The 19,717-nt window shown below is 49.7% G+C and overlaps 1 protein-coding gene across 1 annotated transcript in view; it reads left to right on the top strand.

Annotated features, from left to right (window-relative positions):
* Positions 1-19,717, top strand: part of LOC137785930 (kelch-like protein 29) — a 189,971-nt gene that overhangs the window by 32,735 nt on the left and 137,519 nt on the right. The window contains exon 3 of the mRNA XM_068577501.1: positions 497-584. The gene's annotated coding sequence lies outside the window, so the exon portion shown is untranslated. The remainder of the gene's footprint in view (positions 1-496; positions 585-19,717) is intronic.

Here is a 19,717-nt window from a genome sequence, read left to right as displayed (position 1 = left end):
GGAAGGGTGGGGCGAGTATGAACACCGACATAATCACACAGATGGATGGAGAGGCGGCGCGACACAAATACAGAATTACATGCCGCGTGTGAACCGTGCAGCAGCTGACTTTGTGTGTGAATGCTGACTGTGTGTGTGTGTGTGTTCCCCGACTGCCAAGGTGCCGGGATGCAAAGTGTTAATGATCCGATCATTCCAACGTATAAGCCTCATAGTCGGGCAGCAGATTGTGTGTCTCTCTCTCTCCTCCCTCTAGTTTCCTCTCCATCTCACCACTACCATACTGGTGGTAGTATTCTCTCACACACACACACACACACACACACTCTGACTCACCCAGAGCACATTTCGCTGGAGCACACACTTTACTTCAATGTGGGCCCGGGCCAGTGAGCTACATCATTGCTTCATTTGGATCAAACTCCAGAGCTCATGGAGTCATTTATCTACATAGTGTGTGTGTCTCTCTGTGTGTGTGTGTGTGTGTAACCTTCAGGCATCCCACTCGTCGCCACTGGGAGAAATCAATGCCAGCGCGTAGAACAAAGAGAACTCCCCTCCCCTTCCCCTTCGTCTTCACCAAGGTAGAGATTTGAATAATTTATTTTGTTATTCTTCTGCTGTAGACAATTCATCAATGTGCAGACATCACGGCGGCAGAGAGCCTTTTTTTATACGCCAAACAAACTTTTTTTACTTATTATTTATTTATTTTTCGGGGTTTCTCTCCATCTACAATGAGTCTTCTTTACCTTTTTGAGAATCCTTCGCATGACTCTAGAGAGCAAATCTGTAATTGTGTTTTAAAAAAACGTTTTTTTTGTTTTTTTTAAAGGGCTGTGCACATCATCCCGGGGCTGATTTTAAACCTTTTGATTCGTGCTAGCCTGCCCTCGTATGGCCTCTACCTGTGTGTTTATCCATAAAAGGAGAAGTTGCCTGCCCTGATATTGAACCTGATCATTCCCACTTTGAAGCCCCGTCGCCTCCTCTTCTTGTTGCTCTGCACCCGACTCACAATCGTCTTTTTATTTGCTTTAAAAAGCAGCGCGGAGGCGCTTGCCAAAAGGAGAGAAGAAGAAAAAGAAGAAAAAAACACTCTTATATTAAAATGTCAAGGAGATTTAGACAGCTGCAAAATTCATGAGGTGGAAGTTTGCTATTATCAGCATGTCTGAGCCTCCAGTTTCCCCCAAAAACCTCCTTCGGTATCAAGGATTTGTTATTTTGTGTGTCTTTCTGTATGTGTGTGTTTGTGTGTGTCCCATCTGTGACTGATGATATCTCACTAGACCACTGGCTGTCTGCACTCGCAGCTTCTGAATTTCCTGTCGTGTACTCAAACACACACACACACACACACACACACTCAGGTAAGCACGTACACACCCCCTCGGTGTCTCTCTATCCTGTTTTCCCATCTCCCGCGACTCCGTCTATAGCTGGTACCGCTTGAGTGACAGCTCTTGGTTTGTCTGGGTATCCGTGCTCACGGCCCAGAGGCCCGTGCCGGAGGGACCCGGAGCTGTCAGCGCTCTCTCTCTCGAATCCCCGAAACCAGAGATGGATGGCCGGGAGCCACCTCTGCCCTGAGCTGTGTGTGTGTGTGTGTGTGTGTGTGTGTGTGTGTGTGTGCTTGCTCCTCTCCACTCTTTATCCCAGACCCTCCTCCCAACGCCGGAGCCACCGGCGGCGGCCTCGATATCTTCCCCCCCCCCCCTCCCTGTTAAAAATGAAGCGCACTTCAGCGCTGAAGTGAAATGCAGTGGTTGATGTATTCGGCGTGTGCTTCTCCGTGTCCGTCCGTCCGTCCGTCCGCTCGCCCGCCGCTCGCTCGCCTCGCATCGTGCTGCAGCGAACCGCTCCAAATGTTTTGGGTTCGCGAGGTGCTCGAGGACGCTCTGCCATTCTCTAAGCACCCTTTTCATTTCCCGTTATATATATTTTCATGCTAGCCAGCGGAACCGTGTGTGTGTGTGTGTGTGTGTGTGTGTGTGTGTGTGTGTGTGTGTGTGTGTGTGTGTGTGTGTGTGTGTGTGTGTGTGTGTGTGTGTGTGTGTGTGTGTGTGTGTGTGTGTGTGTGTGTGTGTGTGTGTGTGTGCGTGTGCACTGCCGAGTGCATCGGCGCCACTCAGCCGTCGCCGCCGTGCAGGCAGACGGCTTGAGGAGCCCATTTCTTGCATGCATCTCTTTTAAATGAAGTGTTTTATGTCTCCTTAAGGGGCATTAGTGTGTGTGTGTGTGTGTGTTGCATTCAATCGCACAATACAGTAGTGGTCTTTTCAGACGCGCACTCGGCTGTGGATATGCACTCTATTGAGTGCACCTTTTTCTCCCAGACGGAGTCATTATCTTGTCGTGGCGGTGATGGATGCAGCGGCGTCAGAAGCAAAGAGCAGCAGAGTCGAGTCGCGGCATCTCGCAGCTGTTACTTTTTAATCTGGAATCTGGCCGCTAACAACCCCGGGATTAGCAGGTCCCAAAAGGGAGCGCCAGTTACAACGGATCAGGTGTCTGTCCAAATCCTGGAGCCCACCCGTGGGTGACACCAGCATGGACTGTCACTCCAGAGCCCGAAGCCACCGAAGAAAAGAGTGATGAAGATGTGAAGAGAAGACGCAAGTGTTGTGGGAGTGGTGGTTGCTTTAGACCGCCCAGGGCTCTGGCGGTTAAGGGTGTGTGTGTGTGTGTGTGTGTGTGTGTGTGTGTGTGAGAGAGAGTTCTCAACCAGCTAATGAGAATATTTAACATTTGCTGAGCCCACAGTGTGTTGGAAGTCATTCATCACTCTGGCGATTCGGTCCTCGGCGGGTATATGTCGAGTGTGCAGAATGCCTCGCCACGGGGCCGGGATGCAGAGCCGAGAAAGTGTGTGTGTGTTTTGTGCAAATAAATTCACCTGGGTATAATAGGAGAGGCCCGATGGATCGTCAGCCAAAGGCTGTAGGACTTTGGGACGAGAAGATGAAACTATTCTTTTTGATTCCTAACATTTTAAAGCCTTCAAGTGACGCATACTCTGTCGTTTATCAAGAAAATCTGAAGACTTCTTTGTTTCTTTGTTTGTATGGAACATATTTGAAGGCCACTTGGGCTCAACTTATGTCACTTTTCAGCCATATTATTATTAAAAGACTGTGAAAGGAAATTGTTGACAGCCATGCTAGCTGCTCTGTGAGATCAGTGATGCTTTGAGCTAAATGTTAACGTCGAACAATGCTAATGTGTTTTTTTTTAGCAGGTGTAATGTTCACAATGTTCACCGGCATCTAACACAAAGTCTACCTGAGACTGATGGGAATAACATTAGTTTTGTAAATGTTGGCCTGATAAAAAGTCTGTGAATCACCAAAATTATTATAATTCATCTGGATAGTGACACAAATGGCGATCCATCCAACATTAGATATTTGTTATTAGAATAATCTGATGAAAATAACAAGTTGAAGCCTACAACATTATTTAAAAGACTATTTATAAAGTCTTCAATGTCAGAAATAACTATAATTTCTTCATGCATTATGCTTTGTAGTTCAGCTACTTGTGTGATGAGCACAAAGACGCACGTTGGCTTGCTATGTTGTGTGTTTTTATTTGTTTGCTGCGTGATAGACGGAGCTGAGCGACTCCCACTGACTCCCACACTGCGGAGGAAAAATGCACCATTTCATGACGCGCCGTGAAGCGTTCGCTCACCGCTTACTGTTGTAAACCCTACAGAAGAAGAAGAACAACAACAACAACAAGATAAAAGTGTGGGAGGAAACCAAAACATCAAGAAGGGATAAGCCGCGCCACTTCACAGACGCGTCTCATTGGCTCCCGCTGCTGAGCACTGCAAAGGGCCGCCGCCGCATTGTGAGCGAGCAAACGCACACGCCGCCCTCCTGCTGCCCGATAACGGCTTTAAAGGCCGCGCCGACTTTCATGTGCTTTTTGCTTGGTGACCTTCACATATCCAGCTTACGAACACACACACACTCGGACAGGAACGCCAACCGACACGTGTGTGTGTGTGTGTGTGTGTCTGTTGTGTTTCCCCCGAATAAAATCTCCAGAGCTCGTCCGGTGTTTCCGCGGCGCGTCAAACCGCTCAGTGACCGTGACGCGACCTCGCGCCACTCAAACAAGTCGATGGGGTTAAAACGATGTGAAATGTGTGTTTGTGTGTGTGTTTGTGCAGCGTTTTTGAGTGCAGAGGCTCGCATGTGACGGAGAAACCGGCCCCCATAACAGAGGAAGCAGCCTTGCACTTTACCTGACCCCTGTGGCGCCGGCGCCGCTCGGCACACGGGCCACATGACTATTTAATGACCGCTTCCAGGGCGGAGAGAGGCGCGGCGGCGGCGTCCTCAACATGGAAGGAACCCCCCCCCCCCTCCTCCTCCACGGGAATTAACATGGATGAATGTTGACAGCGGCAACATGGGCCGGTCAGCGCTTTCCTGCCGGAGTATGATATGTGATTGTACTCTCGTTCTGCGCAGAGGGACGTCACAAAACACTCTCGTGCTCCTTGTAGATTTAGCCCATTTCTTTTTTTTTTCTCCACCAGCTGATGTTAAAAGGCGCTTCTTGAAGAAAATCCAACTCCCGGTGACCCCGTCCCTCGTCCATTTTTAATGGGATGTAACAGCCAGAGATCCATTTTTAAAATGACTCGTGCATCTCTAACCGGGTTTCTATTTGTGAAGAGAGCGCTCACCGGGGGGCAGGTTGTCTGTTGTCATCACTCAAGTGTTGGTCTGGACGCTGCATGAGGCGGAGATGTTTCAAATGATCCAGTCTGACCCAATATATACATTTTTTTTCAGTCATGAATGAACAATTCTGGCTCTAACTTCCACAGCAGATCTCCTTCAAAGGTCTTGAGTTAAACAAAGTGATCCAAAAGGTCAAAGGTCAAACTTGCCCTTGTTCAACCGCCATGACTCTGCAAGATGGCGGTCGGATGCTGCAATGGTGGCGCTCGTCTCCTTGAAGCTGCGGCGAGCGTGGCGGTCTTCTGTGCGCGGTCGGAACGTCCATCTTTTGCAGCGCCATCGCGGCTGCAACTCGCGTCGTCGTCGCTCGTATCGAGTCTTTTCATCGTACGTGTCAATATAGATCCCATTAAGCTTTGCAAAGTCTTCACTGCATGTACTACACTAGTCATTTTGTGTGTGGGGGGGAAAGAAGCATTTATTCAATCGCTTGGAGTAGCCAGTAAATCCACGAACGGCGTTGGTGGCGCATTTGCAGCGACTGAAGCGTAATGGCGGTCGGCGCTGTTGGGTTGGTGGTGGTGTGTGTGTGTGTGTGTGTGGGGGGGAGGGGGGTGTTTCATGCTCTAAGCTGACTCCTTTGAGTCTGTGACACTTAGTGCGCATTTTTCATGTGGCCCCTTTTGTTACTCCGTCTTCCAGCTGCATTTTATGTGGCCAACTACACACTTTCAATTACCTTCCCCTGCAGCGACGTTTCTCCGGTAGAGGAAGCCAGCGAGGAGGAGGAGGAGGGGGGAAGAAGAAGAAGAGAGTCGGTAAATAAAACTGGATGAGTGAGGGATGGAGTCGGCGTATCGGGAAGTGATGAGTGCAACAATTTCACATTTTGTCGTTCATCTCGTGCGGACCGTTCCAGCCGATCCGTCAGGTTTCCTCGTCTCCGGCGTCTGCAACGCGAGCAGCGATTTCCTTTTCCTTCCACGCTCGTGAAGCCGTTTAACGCCAAACGCGTCGACTCCCACGCCGCTTTTACGTCGATCGCCAGCGCTGACTTTCTGCAAAGAAGCAAAAGATGCAAAACGTTCCACAATTATTATTTTTTTTTTTTTAAAAAAAGAATCGTTGATCCTCCGTTCTGCGGATTAACGCGGCGCTTTTCAGGACGCGCGCCGCCGCGCTCAACCCACGGAAAAGCTTTCGCTCGCTACAGTTTGATTTAAAAAAAAACCCATTTCAAACCAAATAATGTTATACGTTGCAATTTGAAATCTGTCCCACGAGAAGCATATTTCGACACTAAGATACCAACATATGTTTTTCTACAAAGGTTGTTTTTGGGAAACTGAGACGAATGTGGCACGGCAGTGAAGGAAACCCCAAATAAAATAAGAATAAATTGTCTCCGATGGCATCCTCGCATCACTTGTACCTCACGGCAGCGATCGCGGGTGTAAAACAAACGTTTTCACCGGCGAGAACTCGTTCCTGATGTAATTACCTCTGCACACCAAGTTTTTTCTGATGAGTCATGCCGCTCGGGCGTCTTGACATTGAAGGATCCCTTCAGATGTGGAGGACCACACGATGCACGCCCCCCCCTCAATGTGCCGGACCCCGATCGGTGCAACAAAAAAACCCAACCCCTGACAAGTCATTGTCTTTCCCTAAGCCGCAGTAATTCATCAGCACTTGAGGCGGCTTTTGGCTGATTGCCTTTTCGACAGAGCAATCTCCAGCGTGTCATAGAGAATTTGGCTTTTTGCGGCGGCGTGGAACTTTGACGCCAAATACGAGGCGGCGGCGGTGGCGGCGAACGTGAACGCGGGACGGTTCGGCGCGCTGAGGTCTGATTGCAAATTGAAAAAAAAAAAAGTGTGTGTGTGTCTGCGCCTGCTGAGCTCCAGAGAGTGTTTGCACCTCCTTGAGATATGACGGCGAGTTTCTTTTTTTTTTCTCCATCTGCGGCTCCCTCGGGCCTTATTTCTTTCATCACCGGAGATATTCTTAATAAAACACCCTGACAAAAATAAAGGACAATGCGAGGACCTCCTTTTCATCTGCCGCGTGTTTTCTGTGTGTTCATTCGTCTTCTCCGCGGCCGCAGCAACGCGGCGGCTGAAGGGTTAATGATCACTAGAAAGCCCTTTGAGGCCTGACAGACGGGGCGGAGGGCGGAGGAAAATGGCGGCATTTTCTGCTATTTTAGCATTTTGTGCTTTCGCGTTTACAGAGTGTGTGTGTGTGTGTCAGTGGGGGAATAATGAGCGAGCAAAGCGGCGCTAAGATGTGCAGCGGTTTTTTAAATGTCAGTATGTTGCAGGTGTTTCTCAGGGGGATTCTCCAGGGAGAGCCGGGGTTGTAGCCGCGAGAAGCCGACGGGGTTCAGCAGGCGGAGGAACGTCAATCCTCCGCCCCGCCCCCCCCCACGCCCGCTGCCATATTTCACTGTCATTTAGAGAAATGACCACGAGGAGCCCGAGTTAACGGGGGTGGAAAAACAGCCCGAGGGCATCCAACCTGTGAGCGGGAGCCTCGCACTCCCTCAAGTTTATCATCTTTGAGTTTATATATTTATATAAATACAAAAGGGTTAACAGCAGGGGTAACAGAATATGAACGCCATTAAAGCTTAAACTAACTCCAGACGGCGAGATCTTCAGCTCTGCACGTCTCTCTCACTTATATTCAAATGCCGATTAGTCAGAGTTTCACCCGCGCACCTTTTTGCTCCGCGGTTGATTAAATCCAATATGCTCCACTAACCGCTCACACCGCTGTCATTTGAGGAAAGAAAAAAAACCTAGACGGGAAGGTTTCCAGATTAAAGGCCCGATGGAACGCCGGTTCATCAGCAGGTATTAGTCTGCCTCCTGTAAATCTCGCCCACTTATCGCCGCCGCCACGACAAGTAATAACGTGGAGCGGTGTCTTGTGTTTTCATCCCGTCGCGCTGATTCTGGGCTTTTCTTTTCCTTTCTAATTTCCACCTGGCTGCTGTGGCGCCGGGGTCCCGGCCTGCAGACTTCTCCTCCAATCAAAGCCCCCGTGAACAAGAAATCAATACTTTTTAAGAGTGATGTGTGACGTCATTGTGGGGTTTTGATTTCTGGGGGCGGGGTCCAGTCCAGTCCAGACGCCGCTGATTTGAATCTCCTCGTCGCTGCATCGCTGGCTCTCGGCCCGTGTGACGCGTGAATATGCGAGCCCCTCCTCCTCATCCTCCTCGTCGTCTTCGTCCCCACGGCTCGTTTTTTTCCACTCGTCTCAGCAGTTTGCCCGTAATTGGTTGGATACACTAATGGGTCCAGGAGCCGGGCGCTGCTGACGCGGGTCGCCTCTCGTCCGCCTGCTTTTAATATCGCGGCGAGCCGATCAATCACACGTCAGACGAATCTGTTGATCAACGCCGAAACCGATCTTTTTTTTTTTTTATCTTCGGCACAAGCGGCTTCCAATCAATCTCAATTGGCCTCGCCGTGTCGCTCTGCTCGTCTCGCAGGTATACTTTGATAAGGGCGAGGCCGACTGACGGAGGAAACTATTGTCCATGTTGACGCGCCCCTCCTCCGCTCTTCAGTGAGATTTATTTTGCTCCTCTGACCTCAACGCAGGGTTCATCGCTGGGAGGAATATCACTGTCGCTCGCAGCACGTCGGCCATCTTTAGCGCGGCTCTGAGTCAAAATGGTGTTTTCTCTCCTTCCCGCGCGCTTTAAGGACTTCGTGCAACGCGCTGCGAAGAAGCTGTGGTGACAAATTGCCTCATGAGCTTCCCCCCTCGGAGAGCCCGGTGTGATCTTTGCCCCCCCTCGCAACCACCAGAGCGTCTGCCTCGGGGGAAAGAACAGAGGTGCATGCAGATGAAGAGGGGTCGCTGTATTTAATGTATGCTAATCAGACTCGGCGGTGGCGCCCGAGAGTGACCTTTATTCATCTGCGACCGCGAGCCGCTCCTGGACCGAGCGCGCTCTGGAAACGAGAAAGGTTATTAAGTGAAGTCCGGAGACGGAGGAGTGGAGGAGATTATTCCTCTTGTCGAGCATAGACTCTCTTTAACTTCCTTATTTTATTTATTTTGTCAGACACGGCTTTGGTAATTGCATTTTCGCTCTCGGGGAAAAATGTTGCCAATTCAATCTCTCCCTTGTTTTTGATGGGAGTTTTTTTTTGTTTTGTTTGGTGCATATATTAATAAATTGAACACGTATCCCCTGATTGTGCAGGCTCGCTCCCTCTCATCCAAATGCATTAGTCATATTTTTTTTTTTTTGTGGGGGAGATAAAACCAATTTCAAAAGCTGCTGATGCCGATGGATTTGTCTGTTTGTATCATTCCCCCCTCTGTTCAAAGTGACTATCCTTGTTCGTCTTCCTCTTATTTTTTTAGTATTATTACAATATTTGAGTGTGATTGCAGCAGTTTCCCCCTGCCAGGAGGTTATTCACATCAACATGACTCCTACAGTGTTTGTGTGATTCAAAGAGGTTCAGTGAGTCAAAGGTACATTTTACAGACGGCCCCTTTCCTTCCTCCCTTTCCTTCCTCCCTTTCCTTCCTCCCTTTCCGCTTTTATTTCTTATTATCTGTTTTTTGATACGCATCACCTGTGACGCGCATCAGTTTACCATCGAGCTACAAAACCAACACGAGGAGGCCAAATGGAGGCACTTGCACACACCAAAACTACATATGATAATAATAACCAATAGGGGCGGGGGGGAATCGATACAGCATAGTATCGCGATATTTTTGCGTGGCGATATTGTATCAATCTTTTATTTAATCAATTCTAAAAATTTTGGTCTTAGAATAATGAAATAAATTAATTTTTTTGTTGAGTTTTCCTTTGGGGGACAATTTGCGGTAGATTTTTTTTAAAATAATAAATTGCAATATATCGCGATACTCAATGTATCGTGATAATATTGTATTGGGACTTAAGTATCGTGACGATATTTTATTGATCGTGGGACCTCTACCCCAAATAACCAATCATACCTCCACGAGGTGAAAGACAGGGCTTTTTTTTTTCAATATACACTGTATATATTTGAGTTTTTGTCACCCAGAATGTGACCGTTATGGTTATTTCCAACTTTAAACACTTTCTGTAATAGTTTTCATAGATTCTTTAACGTGTTTCTCAGGCGTTGCGTCACATCCGTGCCAGATGCGCCTCTTTAAATATTTTTCTCTCCCCGACTGTGTAGACAGATTGCTTCGGCTCTCGGCGAGGACGGCGTTGCGCGCGAGCGTGAAGCCGGCATCCGCCGTCCTGTTTGTTCACCTGAATGCTTTTTTTTTTCCTTGCGGCGCCGAGTCGAGTTCGAAGCCGGCGTGTCGCCCGAGAACCATTTTGAGCTCAGTCGCCGACCATCAGGAGGCCATTTGTCCTGTAAAAACACTCGAAAATGGGGGGAAAGAAGTGTGCCGCCGTGACTTTGTGTCTCTGACGAAATGAAATGGAAATATCCTCCCGCAGAGGATTTATTTTCTCCCCCACGGCCCCCTGTCTCGAACCTCCCACGCACCTGTATCGCATAATTGCCGAGGCGCACGCTTTCTGTGGGATCAATAAAGAGGAGAAAAAAAAATAATGAGCGAGGACATTTTAACTAAAGAGGACAAAAGAGAGCGGAGGAGTAGTAGGGAAAATAAGCTAAATGTAAATGGGAGTCCGGGATGAAAGATGAGGCGACCTACAGAAGACCACACAAAGTCACGCCAACACACACACACATGCACACACACACACACACACACACACACACACACACACACACACAGGCCCACGGGGGTCCACAGCTGTGGCCATTTATTCTGGTCCGTTGAGCCCCGATGCTCGCTGTGAACGGGACCAGATCAAACCTCCAGCTCGCCGCCTCCTCTGATAGAGCGCAGCTGAGTCCACACGGCGCTCGTGGGCGCCGCGGCCAACTTTCAACGCTGCTTTATACTCGGGTAAGACGCTCAACGCCCCCTTGCGTCGTCCCGTCAGCCATCTTGCGTTCTTTGCCCCAAAATTTGCCGACTATCCGTCAAAGCTTCGCGAGCCGTTCCAAGCCCGCGAGGCTGCGATTGGTCTGCTAACCACGTCCTTTCTGAGTCTCGCATTTCCGTTTTTTTCATAGCAGAATGCTGCCATTTTTTAAAAGCCGGAGTAGAAACGCCAACAATGGATCCCGTTGAACGTTTGGCTGAAGAGGTCCAGCAAACATGAGCATTTGTACAACCCGTCTGACGGAGATGGAGGGAGATATCGGTGAACGTCGACTCTTAAGCGCTCGTTGCGCCGCCTGCTGTTCTGGCGTCTGGAAAAGGCACGAGAACCGTGAACCAACACGAGTCCGTCGATGCGACTGCGCGGCCGGTTGCAGTTTTAAGAGTGTGTTTCGCCCTTCAGTCTCCTTCATGTGCACGCCGGTGAGAACACCTTGTCTTTGTGGCGCTGCCTCTTTCTCTGTGTGTGTGTGTGTGTGTGTGTGTGTGTGTGAGGTCAGTCAGAGTCCAGAGAGGAAAAAGTGTGTCAGCAGGGAGGGAGGGGGTACTTCTTCGGTCCCTCCTGACTGGTCTTCTCAGCCAAGTGAAACACCAGCACTGCCGGCAAATGGCTGAGGCCGAATCTCTCTCTCTTTCTCTCACACAAGCAGTCACACTTTCGCAGTGTTACGCACACAAACGCACACACACTACATCGTACACAGGATATCATTGTCTCCGAGAGTCGCACATTCTCGGGCTGTGTCTCGTCCGCTCTGACGGTCAGAAGGGACAATTCAAAACTCTCTCCGACGGACACCTGGTCTTTGGGAATTGTTTTCCGATCTGATCGCAGCGTTTTATTCATAAGTTGTGTTCCTCTCATGTCTTTTATTGCAGCAAAGACGTTGGTCGAAACAAAAACCTGAAATCCCGGTCTATATTGTACTATACAGGTGTAAATAATTGAATACTACGCCGCTGTTTTGAGTCAGTATCGGCCTGATATTTGACCTCGGTGTTTGTGCATCGCCTAATATTCATGTACAAACACTTCAGGGCCAAGTGGCCCGCGTGTCCAGCGGCGGTAGGAGGGGGAGGGGTGAGCCTGTGCAAACACGCGATCAATGCACACGCAGCATAATCACAAGCGCAAACACGGCGTCGCATGGCCGCCGACGCCGCTCAGCAAGAACGGTGTGGGGGGGAGAGGACGGACATCTGTGTTTCCAGCCAGTTTCAAAGAGCCGTTGACTCAAAAAGCATCGGTTTAGAGCTCAGATTGACGGGGAGGAGGGTGATGAAGATGCATGCGCATCACCAGGAAAGTGCCTTTTTTGGGGGGGGTTTTGCAGAATGAGGGAGGATGGTTGTCATCCAGCCTTCTGTCGGTTTCCCTCGGCCCAACAATTCAGTATGTTTAGTACGTTTTATAATATACAAAATGCTCCTCAGCAGTCACAGGTGGGTCTCCTGCAGGAAGCTGCATGTACACGATGCTCATGTTCATGCAGTAGCTGCACGTTCGCTGTAGTGTGTGTTTTTGGGGGCGGGGTTTGGTGGTGAATGAGGCGAGCAGTGCAGCGCAGTGGTGCAAATACAGTGAACACACTCCCAACCAAGTGAGGGAAGTTGTTTGAGAGAGAGAGAGAGAGAGGCCGTCCCCAGCTGAGTCGGCTGACTGAGAGTTTCGGGCCACAGTTCTGACAGCAACAGACCCTGAGAGAGGGAAACACGGCGGCGATGTGCATCTTAAGTGTACGGGTGTTGCAGTATTTATTTGTGTTCTGTGCGTACAGGAGAAGAGAGGGAGCGTGACGTTTTAATACATCTGTGTTTTTATTTATTTTCATCAGCCTACTGTATGCACGGAACAAAGTTGCACGCACAACTTTTTTTTGGTGTGTGTGTGTATATAGAACATCCTGCGACAACACATAATGTACCGTAATGGCGCGTCTCGAGCAAGTGCTTTAACTCTCCCTTTTTTTTTTAATGGGTTGCTTAAAAAGAGAGAATTGATTTCCTTGTTGCCTCAGAGACGCTTCCTTGCAGCACCGGCGGGCTCCTGCAGCCCTACGCTACTCACTTCCTGTGCGGTTGGGAGAGAATACAACACAAAGGAGCGAGAGAGTCAGACTTTGCAGGGGGAAAAGGGAGAGTTTAGTTCCTCCACCGGCTCTTTAGACTTCCCCCTGGTGAGTGTCTCTGGCAGCCTGGTTTGCAGACGGAGGTAGAGAGAGAAAGAGAGCGAGGGAGATGGCGATAAGCCCCTTCAGAGGCAGACAATAGACGCCATAATGCTGCTGGAATTAACGACTGGCATTCCATCGTTGCTCATCTGATTAAGACCCAGTGACAATCTTCCCGCTACAGTCTCTAGTTGTCACCAGCTATGACTAATGAACTGTGATATCCTGCCTCTCTCTCTCTCTCTCGCCGTGTCTCACCCTCTCCTCACTTCACGCTCTATCGATTATTGAAATACTCTCCGATCCTAACACGCCCTCACAGCTTCTCTCTCTCCACCTCTCTCGCTCTCTCCTTTTTCATTTCTGCCCGTCTGCCGCTCTCTCTCTCGCTCTCTCTCTCCTCCTCCCTCCTGCTGCCCTTTATCTTGTACCATTCATTTGGCTAATTTGATATTTGCAGTCGATAGGGCTCTCAATAGAAGGCCTGTGCGAGTGTTTTTTTTGTTTTTTTTCCCGCACACATTTGTCTCCATCTCTCAAGCTCTCATTTCTCTCCATCTCTTTCTCGCTCTCCCCTTTTTTTTCCCAGAGCCACGATAATGAAATCAGGCTCCAGCCCTTCATCTATATTAGCTGCATTTTCGGGTCTAAGAGAGACTAACAGCCTGCTAATTCTCTGCCTCTGATTCGTTAAACTGACAGACATTTGCATAATTTAGCTGCCTGCCTTCCTCTCCCTCCTCCTCCTCTTCCTCCTCAAAAGGTTGCCCGCAGACGCTTCTGTCACTGAATGGAACGGAAAGCTGTCAACACGATGGCGTGTTTGATCAGATCTGACTATTTGTTTAGAGATCTGCACGAGAATCAAAAGAAGTATGCCTCCGAAAAGCCGTCTATTTCAAAAGCGATTACGTTGGTCTTGTGCGCACACACACACACACACACACACACACACACACACACACACACACACACGGATAATTAAATGTTAAATTTTGTTTCTCTTCTGACAAGTTAACCTAATTCTTTTCAGTTTTTGTTCCTCCTCTGATTCGTCTCACCTTCAGGGTCTGCTACAGTATTCACACACACCCCCCAACACACACACACACACTTCACACACTCATGTGTTGGAGGGATTCTTCGCCTCCTGTGATGCTGACAGATGTGAGCGGTGGCGTCTCTGTAGCCGTTTGCTTTTCAGAGCTCAAGGCTCAAAGCGCTGCTGGTGAATCGTGCGCCAGGAGCAAGAGTTTGCAGAAGCACACATTTTTTTCTTCCCGTGTGTGTGTGTGTGTGTGTGTGTGTGCACGCGTGTTATTTCCTTCTACCTCCATTGATTCCCACGGATCATGCCCCTGTCTCGCAGTGTGCATACAGGTGTTCCATTAACCTTGCCGGCTGACAGTGTTTGCAGGTAGCTTCATTACCTTCAGCGCGATTAGCTCTATACTACACTGTTGCTTTGAGGTGTCACACACACACACACACCCCTCCTTAGCCCCCTCATTGTCAGAGGGCACCCGCAATGTAGTCATGCTTTTCAACATAGATAAGTGGCTGTGCTGACGCCCCCCCCCTCCTCCTCCCACTCCTCCCTCCTTCCCTTCCATGCATTAATGAAGAGATGCGGCACCAGGTGCCCTCTGTAAGCAGGAGACAGTGAGGGAACCCGGTGAGGAGGAGGAGGACGAAGAAGAAGAAGAGGGTGAAAGGATGGTAATGTGGTTTGGCATTTTAGCGGCCTCCTTTTTTTCCTAATGGCGCTTTGGTCTCGCTGGGATTATCCAGCCGCTGCGCTGTGTCACGGTCGTTAAACTGCGCTGTGCCGGAGGGAAAAGGGCGTGCTGGGAGGGGAGGTGAGGGTGCGGGGGGGGGGGGGGGGGGTTGCAAGGTGGAAGTGTCAGGAGAGGAGTGGAAAATGTTCTCAGAAAAATGCCCGGAGGTATGCGACCTTTATCAAATTGAAAGGGCCTGAGGGAGCGCATGAAATAGCAGCCCTCTCACCTCATCGCCAAGGCGTGCTGGCGCTTCAGAGGGACTGAGAGGCGCAGGAGGAAGGGAGGGAGGAAGGGAGGGAGGGAGGGAGGGAGGAGGGAAGGAGGAGGGAGTGCACAGACGTCAGCAAGACATGAATCCTCTAGAAAAAGATGCTAACCCGCTAACGGTCTTGTGCAATTAATGGATCATCGTTGCGGCGGCGACGTATCGCATCTATAACGTCGCCGCCGCAACTTCTGATATTTTCGCCGCCGCTGCCGCTCCTCGTCGTCTTTAAGAAGTCAACTTTTTTTAAACAGGGCAATTAAAAAATGGCTCCAAAGAAAGCACTTTGCCCTACTTGAACGCTTCTGGAGGGACTACTTGAGAAAGCGCTCCACTCTCCCGCTGATGAAAAATGTCTGTCGAAAATTTATAAAACCGCGCTCCCTCCAGAGAGCCGTTTGGTTTCTTTTTTTCTCGCTTTACTGACGTCGCCGCCAGCCGCTGCTTTTTTACAATACCTGTAAATTATTCCTCCTAACCCCCCCTCCACCCCCGACCTGTCTCATCCCTCTCTTGTTTCCTTAACTTTCTTCCTTCAGACCTCCCACACAAATCCCACACATCTGTCCTGCAGCAGCCTCAACATTTAGCCGGGCGTACATGCTTTTTTTCCGTGTTTTTAAAAAAAAATAAGCTTAAGTTTCTCCACGCTGTCGCTGTCATGTCCGGGTGTGTGTGTGTGTGTGTGTGTGTGTGTGTAGTCTTAGTTGTTTTGCCTGCCGTACACAAACACGCTCCCTTCCCCCTTCATTTCTGGCTCATCTGCTGTTCCACGGCTCCCAGAGAACCTCGCGCTGACCCTCGCGGCATATCAAATTCTACATTTCACAGCCTTTTTTTCTCTCCTCGCAGACGCTGCTGAGCGCGGGGAATATTATCCACATATTTATTCCTCTCTCTGAATTTGCTCTCTACATGCACGCTCGTGTTTGTTGCCTACCGGAGGTCAAAGGGCCGCGGCGCTGTCCCTCCTTTTTTTGCTTTGCATGCGTTCCGTTGGCATCGATTACCTATTCGACGTGAAAAGTGCAGTTAATACCAGGCAAGTAGCGCCGGCTTGTTTTATTTATGAACACGTACCCGTGGAGACATCCATTATCTTTGTGCAAAGCCCCCAAATGTAGGAACTGGATACAGAATCCCAAACTGGTTTCCCCGTGAGCTCGTCTGATTTAAGCTCATTTCTTCCTGCAGGACTCTGGAGGTGCTGCACCACGGCTCATCCTCCAGCCGTGCAAGATGAAAAAGCGTGGTTCAAACGGTTCCTATCTCGCATTGTGAAAATGAGAAGCGTCTGGTTTAAAAAGCCTGCTTACAAGAGGAGGATGAGGGGGGCGCGTTGACAGATCCTGCGCCGTCCGTAGCAATTTCCTTTTTGATGCCAACGGGGCCGATAAGCCGCCGCCCCCGTTTGATGCGGATGAAACGGCGTCAAAGTGGTTAGCGGCGGCGGTGGAGCCGCCGCGCGTCTTCGTTTTCTCGCCGCCGGCTCCTCGGACTCGCGCGCAGATCATTAAGACCTCGCGCGTCGTTAGGACGCGCGGCGTGAAGTGAAACGCGAGATGTCTTTTCAAGGCGGAGGACGCGGGATGGAGAGGGAAAGAGAGCGAGGCGCCTCGTCGCTCTCCCGGTGTGCGGCGCTTTGTGGTCGGCTAATTAAGATCAAATTGAGTGAATTGATTGTCGTGTGGATCGGAGGAGGAGTGAGACTGAACAAAGGAGAGAGGCGCGAGCGGCCTCGGTCCGTCGGGGGGAAAGAGGACGAACACGACGACGGCTTTGACGATCCTCAGACGGACACGACTGCTTTTTCCCTTAACTCAAAGAGTCAAATCTACCAATCAAGTGAGAGCGTAGGCGCCTCGAAAACCCGACCGGCGAGGAAGGGAATCGTGGCGCGGGGGTGGAGTTTTTTATTCTTTATGCAACACAAATACAATGATTTAGTCGTCAACTCAAGGTCGTGCAAGACAGAAGTTCTCGGTGTAGCGAGGACGATTGAAAGACGTGTGAATGTTGTTTAGCTGCAGAGACAGAATGCTAAACGGCTGGATCAATGCGTCTGGTGGAGGAGCTGCAGGCGCTACCAAAGCCTAGCTACACCCTTTTTCTGGGGTTTGTCAAGATTGGTGGAGCGCTGGTTGGATCACATAACGGAGTCAAAAGCACCGCGTTCACTTTTTGTCAGAAGATTCAACGTCATCGTCCTCTTCTGTCTGTGTTTTGACAAAGAAAAATTGACTTTGAATCTCAAACGCTCTCCTCTGTGATGGGAACAACGGACGGGTCACCATGTTTTTCTACGGTAGCCCAGAAAGGACAAACTAAACACTGCGCTCCGGATAGGACCAGCTGTGTTTTCACATGTCATGTTTCAGCTGCTACTTGCTGCAGAAATCCTGCACGCTGCACCTTTTTTTTTTTCTTCCAAATTTATATTTAAGTAAAGCGTTGACACATTTAATCCGAGGAGGGACTCATGAGACTCTCATGTCGTATAACAGACTTCAGCCTGCGGGTTCGTAACATACCCGGCCCGTGTCATCAGTAACTGGAGTCGGGGCTTTTGGCGTCGCATTTCAGACGCCTCCTTTTTTTAGCTCCCTACATGATCGCTCTATTTCTCCCCCCTCGACGGCCATCGCTCACTCCATCGTCACGTCTACAACTTTTGCGTTCTGGGGAGCTTAGATTCAGTCGACATCTGGACATCAGTCAAGTGGAAACGCCGTCCTGTGATTATTCGCAAAAAGGGACGATCGATCTCGGCGTATCTCGCTTCCCGCGACCTCGAGCCGACCTCCTCCTCCTCCTCCTCCTCGTCCTCCTCCCTCCTTGACAGTTGTCCACTAGCGCATCGACGCTATATGTCACCGGGTCCCATCGCCGTCGTCGGCCCGGTCGGGCGCTTCCATTTAGCTCGTACATTCATCTCCATTTGCCCATCCATTAATCTCCCTTTACTGTAACCCATCCAGCTACCGGCTAGCCAAAGCAGATGAGACGCCCCATTATTTATTTAGCACCACTTTAAAAAGGGGGGGGACCCGAGTCAATTGAGAGGCCGCTCTCGTTTACGGTAACAACATTTTGCCGAGCGGTCTCAAAAAACGCAGCGAGTCGAGGATGAGGATTGAGCGAGATGGAATCAAGTCAATAAAAGACATTGGGGAGTGTGTGTGTGTGTGTGTGTGTGGGGGGGTGATGTTGGGCCCCTGCGGTCACATAGTTAAGTGAAGGTCAACCTGCCGGGGGCGTCTTGTAATCTGGCGGCTCTCTGGACGGTGACAGGCGGACAGATTTGTGACGCCGAGGTGGAAAAAGTTGCCCGAAATCGACGTGACCGGAGGACGAGCGGGACGGTTTCTGCCCCCGTAATGAAATCTTTTTTTTTCTCATATTATGGTGGATCCTCGTTCTGAGGGAGGGCACGTTTTGATGCATTGAGAGCTCATGAGAAAGGACACATGATAAGAGGGGTGGTGGGGGAGAAAAAGAGAGAGAGGGAGGGAGGGAGCGCATGCTTGTGTGTTTCCATGGATAGGACACCTTACCCAGCCTATCAAGATTCACCTGCTTTTATCGAGTGCAGGCCGGCCGGCCAGGCCCCATACATCACCACGGCTCCCCTCAACACACACTCCTCTCTCTCTCTCTCTCTCTCACCCCCTCCTTCGTCTTCTCCCTCACCCTTTTCTTCCACACGCTATATATTGCTGCTTCTCACCCTCTGACACTCTGGCAACATATTAAAAAGAGGGATAGTGGCTGCTCGCTGTTATTGCCGGGAAAGTGATTTACCATGTGTCCACATTCCCACCTTATTGATTAAAGAACATGTGTGTGTGTGTGTGTGTGTGTGTGTGTGTGTGTGTGTTTCACTTTTCTCCATCTCTCTGGGCTTTCTCATTTTCCCTCTCAGTCATTGCCTCTCCTCCTCCTCCTCCTCATCTTCTCTCCTCCTTTTATCTTTCACTTCACTTCCGCTATCTCAGATGTTGCCCACTGCTTCCCTCGTCTCTCTCTCTCTCTCTCTCTCTCTCTCTCTCTCTCTCTCTCTCTCTCTCTCCCTCCTTCTCTCTCTCTCTCTCTCTCATCTATGTTGGCCCTGGACTCATGTGGCTGATTGTGTGTGAGAGTACAGCTGATACATGAGGGAGGGAGGGAGGGTGCAGGGAAGTGAAAATAAGAGATAAAGAAGCGGAGAAAAAAAGATAATTCCCCACTGTAACTCTATCTTCTGGAGCTGCGGCACGATTCATTCATTCAAATAATCAAAAGTGGGAAGAAAAAAAAAAAACAGGCAGGACGCGTTATTTCTCAAGATGTTCAATGAGAATTTAAAAATAATTCCACACATCCATCCTGTTAAAGTGCTGCAGGGACGGCGTATTGCTTTGCATGCCCAACCCCCTGAAGTATGGTTCAACAGCGCCATTTATTCCATTGGACTTGTGGATTGTTGCAGAACATTTATGATTATTGCGTGTTTGTGTTCAGCGAAGGTAATCCTCACCACTTTTTTTTTATTTTTTTTTTTAGGATGCCGTAAACGAACCCCACCGCAGTCACACGAGTATAAACACAAGTGCACGCGGCGATGTTTTGTAGCCCGAAAACATCTCTTAAGCTCGTGTTAACCACAGAACTTATTCCAGGCATCCAACCGAAAAGCCATTATAAAAAACCCAGTGGCTTTGAGAGTGGTTTCCAGGCTGCAGCACTGGGAGCCGTGTGCGATACGCTCTGCAAAATATCAAAATATGGAACCGGTGTTTAGGCCTAATGATTGTC

This window comes from Clinocottus analis, unplaced genomic scaffold (genome assembly GCF_023055335.1).
Source record: "Clinocottus analis isolate CAN_PGR_092001 unplaced genomic scaffold, fCliAna1.0.p SCAF_15, whole genome shotgun sequence".
Classification (NCBI taxonomy): Eukaryota; Metazoa; Chordata; class Actinopteri; order Perciformes; family Cottidae; genus Clinocottus; species Clinocottus analis.
This window is presented reverse-complemented; position numbering and strand designations above follow the sequence as displayed.